This window comes from Cheilinus undulatus, linkage group 11 (assembly GCF_018320785.1).
Source record: "Cheilinus undulatus linkage group 11, ASM1832078v1, whole genome shotgun sequence".
In the NCBI taxonomy this organism is placed as follows: domain Eukaryota; kingdom Metazoa; phylum Chordata; class Actinopteri; order Labriformes; family Labridae; genus Cheilinus; species Cheilinus undulatus.
Window position 1 is genome coordinate 26,485,037 of NC_054875.1, and position 4,801 is coordinate 26,489,837.

A 4,801-nucleotide genomic window follows, 5' to 3' on the forward strand; every position below is an offset into this window, starting at 1 on the left:
TGCTAAAAGTGACAGAAGATTTAGGGAAGTGACACCACATAGCAAACAAGAAAAGACACTTGATTAATGTGTGTAAAATAAAGAGACTCAGTGCAAGGATTTATGTTTGAATTGTTTGATTTTCCTCATTTTTAGTGAGTGTGTTAATAACTACAAACTGGAGATCTTTCTTTGTGAAGGTTCACAGCAGATCATTTTAACCCTGCTGTGAGTGTGACCTGATTTGGAAAACATGAGCAGAAGGACGCCACATTTTTTATTTCTTCTTGACAGCATTAACCACAATCATCACATCCTTTGATCTACAGCAGAAAATAGCTCTTTATGTATGAAATTAAATAATATAAAGTCCAATAAACCTCATGCATAAACATTTTTACACTTTGGATATCTATACATACATGTTCTTTCTGTAAAAATGATTTATTTAAAATAAGTAAGTTCAGCAGATCTGATCTGCGGGGTAAAGGTATGACTTCCTGTATGGCTTAGATGTTGTGAGTCAGGATGTGACGTTGTTGTGTGTTTCTTTTCTTTTTAATCTCATGCACAGAGGAATTTTACAATTACATTTATTAACAAGTTACATGGTATTAGGTCCTAAACTTAAAGGTAAAGTTGTTGTGTGTTTCTGTCTGTGTTGGCCTCACTGTACTCACCATAAGATGTCAGTATAACACAGAGAATGGGGTGCTGGTGAATCAGAGGCTCACACTTTTGCCCTGCTCAAATAAAACCAGAAAAGAGGGGAGCAACAGTCTAAAAAAATTTTAGTCACATAGATGTCAGTATTTTCACGTTTACAGCAAACTCATTCCAACATATGTAGTGTGCTAAGACACAAAGTTTGGATTTCACTTCACAGAGACTTTTAAACCATGTGACAGCTTGAGCATTAGGTTTTTAAGTGTGCCAAGCATCTTTCAACTAGCTACAGAAGTCAGAAAGTATTGGATTGAAATGATATCCCAGATATTTTCAAGGAGACCTTTCAGGCAATTTCTTCTCCCTCCATGTTAAAATCTTTATCCGTGGCAGAGATCCTAGAGTTAGTGCAGTTTTAGCAAACATGTTTATTTGGGACCGGATTAATGACAAAAATTTTAAAAAGTTATTATTTATTCAAAACCACAAAAATGTCCAAGACTATCCCTATTGGTGATGTCAAGTCTTCCCATTAAAATTGTTCAGTGCAACAGCGACACCTGCTGACCTGTTAGTGCCATGACTATGGAGTATTAGTCTTCCCATTGAATTGTTCAGATTTTGTTATAAATCTTGTTAGCTTTGGTTTCTGGGACAAGGCTGATGCAAACATGATATTTCTGAGGCAGTAAAAAGATACTTTCTTCAGATGTCTAGAAAGTAGAAGTATGAAACAGAATCAAATGAAAATGTTCATGTAAAATGAATTGAATGGTTCTGAAGTGCAGAAAGTTGTTAGCTGCAGCAAAGGCTTCACTCATTTTCAATGTCGTCAAAATGATTTTGAATTTTCTTAATGGTATTAAATGAGGATTTCTAAAGGAGGATTTTTGAGTCCTTTTTTACACTTATAGTGGTATTTATCAATAATGATAAAAATGGTATGTGAACAAAGAATCAGAATAGCAGCAGACATTATGACAATAAATATTTTTTAGGCTCATATTAAATGAGCTCTGAGTTTGGCTGCCATAATCCAAATAAGCATTATTGACATTAGATCTTTGTATAATTTAATAGTCTACATGAAAGAACAGACATCAAAAGTGGAAACACAGTCTTAAATTGCTTTAAAAACGGTTTTATTTTGAAATGCTGTTAAATTCAACGTTTTTTCACGTCTTATTCAAAACACCTGTTTTCAACAACGTTTCAAAATAAATGCTGTTTTTAAAATCTGATGATTTAAAATAAAACATTGTTTTTATTTTCAAATAACATTTAAAATGCAGTTTCAGACAGCATTTCCAAATATGCACAAGTGGCATTTCCAAGACGTCATAAAAAATGGCTTTTCCTGTTTAGCATTGCCATAAATTTAAAGTTTCCATAACCAATCACTGGAGGGTAAAACCAGACCAAATATATGATGTGCCTCAGCTGATCTGTGATGGTTTCATGGATTTTAAGGTATGATATTGTATATGATACTATATGTTGGTTCATTTGGTATAAATACAGTATTTGACATAGGATAGATTAAAAAGGTTTGACATTATAAACGAGCATTCATATCTAAGATTTAAAGATGCTCTTCAATCATTTCAGGTTCGATGAAGCCTTTCCCCCAGTATCCACCTTGTCTGACACATCTGACAACATCCTAGCATCAAAACAAACAGACTTTGGTTTTGACTGGAGATTTGCCTGTCTTCATCTAGGACCAGGGGTGGTTAGGGATTTGGAGGCCCCAGGCAAAGACCAACATGAGGCCCTTCTCTACTTAACTAAAAGCAGTTTTAGTGCAGGAAGAAAACATTTTGAAGATTTTTTTTTCTGGTAACAAAGCCAGACAACAACAATTTTATAATACTATTTTTAAAAATGTATCTAATTCGCAGAGTGATAAAACCATCTATGGGATGTACTTATGGCACAATGATGATTTCAGCTTCAAAATCTTTGTTTTCTTCTATCTCCTGAAGCAGCATTACACTGTCAACGAGCTTCAGTGGAGCCTCAAGATTCTAACTCCTTAAATGCATTATCTACAGGCTATGAGAGTGCAGACGTTTAGTGTGGGTCGTGGGAAAATAAAAAGTCAGTATTGAGAAAGGTCACTCCACCTTACCAGACTACCAGTCCATTTATATCACTGTCTTCATCACGTCTTTATCTCCCATGCAGTTTCAGTTTCACCTGCTGAGGTTTAAAGATAAACATCAGGAGATATTTCTGTTGACTTTATTTGGTAAAGGGTAGGATGATAACGATAGCAGATCGTCTGTGAATTGACCAGATTAGAGGTTCACAAACTTGGCGGACTGTTTACCACTTCATAAATAATAAAATAAAACTTCAGCATGATTAGATAGACTTTATATGGCCTAGTTATATAATTTCAGGCTTTGTGTGGCCCAGCACTGGTATTTTGCAGCTTTGTTTTTATTAAATATGTGTTCATGTTTTGATGGTTCATTCTACAAAAGCAATGCATAAAATCCAAAGGCATATTACAAATGTTAAAATTTGTATTTAATCTTATGTAAAATGCCACATTCAACCAATTCCAACCATTATGCTAACCAGTAATCTAAACATAGATTTTTCTTTTTCCAGACTTGCAAAAAATAAAAAAATTGAAGAAATGTAGCACTGTTTGATAATGGCACACTGTTAGCATCAATAAAGCATGAGTGAAGTGTTGCTAGAAAGCACAACTAACTTTGTTTTTAGTTAGACTACAGCCCTGCGTCCCACAGGATGTGCTGTCACTCCCACCTGCATTCAGAACAGATTCTGACCACCCATGTTAGATATTGAAAATAACAGGCAGTGGGTTTAATTAAAGAAATGGAATTATTAATGTGTTCACTTCAGTACCAGCTTGACAAAGTTTCCTCCCTAAATGAAGGAAAAGTCTAACAACTGCAACAGTCAAATCCTCATCATGTATAAAGGTGCCAAACATGCATTAAAAACAGCTGGGAGTCTCAGACTGAACTCCTAAGTATGTCTCAGATATAGCCAATAGTAGTAGTAGAAGTTATATTTCCCAACCTTAATTACATGTCATTTATCATCCTTTATTTCAAAGTTATAGAGGTGAAGTTGTTTCCTGATCTCTGGAGAATTGTGCATTATAAAAACTGAAGCAAAACTTCCATCAGCTCTTGCAGGCAGTAGGTTAATCTTTACTAAATTTATGCCGCGCTGTAACCAACCTCGCCATTAGATGTGTTTGGCCAATTGGCATGGAAAGGGGTGTTTTTCATCCAAATAACTGCAAAGTGGCTTAGCATCTCTGCACATTGGTGATTGGCCTCCAACTTAATAAGGGGAGCATTCAAGCTGTGTTTTTTGACTTATTTATATTTTTAGAGTGTCCAGATTATTGAGCGGCTTTAGCAAAGCATCACACCAACACAGACACATATTAAAACTTGCTTATGCAAGACCCCCAACTACAACCAACAAATAACAGCAAATAAACTGTGATTTTAAACGTATTACACATCTCCTGTGGTATCTTGTTTAACATAAGCATAGAGAAGTGCTTTAAAGAGAGCTTACTTTTTCTCTCAGTTAGAAAGAAAAAACAGACTCATGAGCCTGGGGTAGTGTCCATCTGTTAAGAGTGTGTGTTTGTTTGAGAGCAAAGGCTGTCTCCTCTTCAGCATTGTGGTGGAGTGAGTGTATTTACAGGGGAAGAGACATAATGGGGTATGGGGGCAGTGAAAGGCACAATTTTGAACTTTATAAAAAATCTGTACAAATTAATGTATTTTTTATGCCACCAGTTTCAAACCAGCACACTCAAGGAGTCTTCTGAGAGGTATCATGGACAATTGGAGCAACGGTGTGGCATGCAAATCAAGACAGACAGACAGGCTGCCAGTTTTAGTAGTAAGATTTTGGCCACTTCAGTTTCAGTGCGTCCCCATAAAACCCTCCATATTAACTGAAATCAAGATAAATAAATCTAAAATACTTGAAGGTACTTTTGTAAGAAAATAATACAGTTTTATCAATAAAACTTTTAAATTGATGTTGATTTTTGACTATAATGTATCACCTTTAAGATTCAGTAGATATCCAAATTTAATGGTAAAAGACCATTTTTATAACACATTCATGAGGTCATTGAGATGGCATG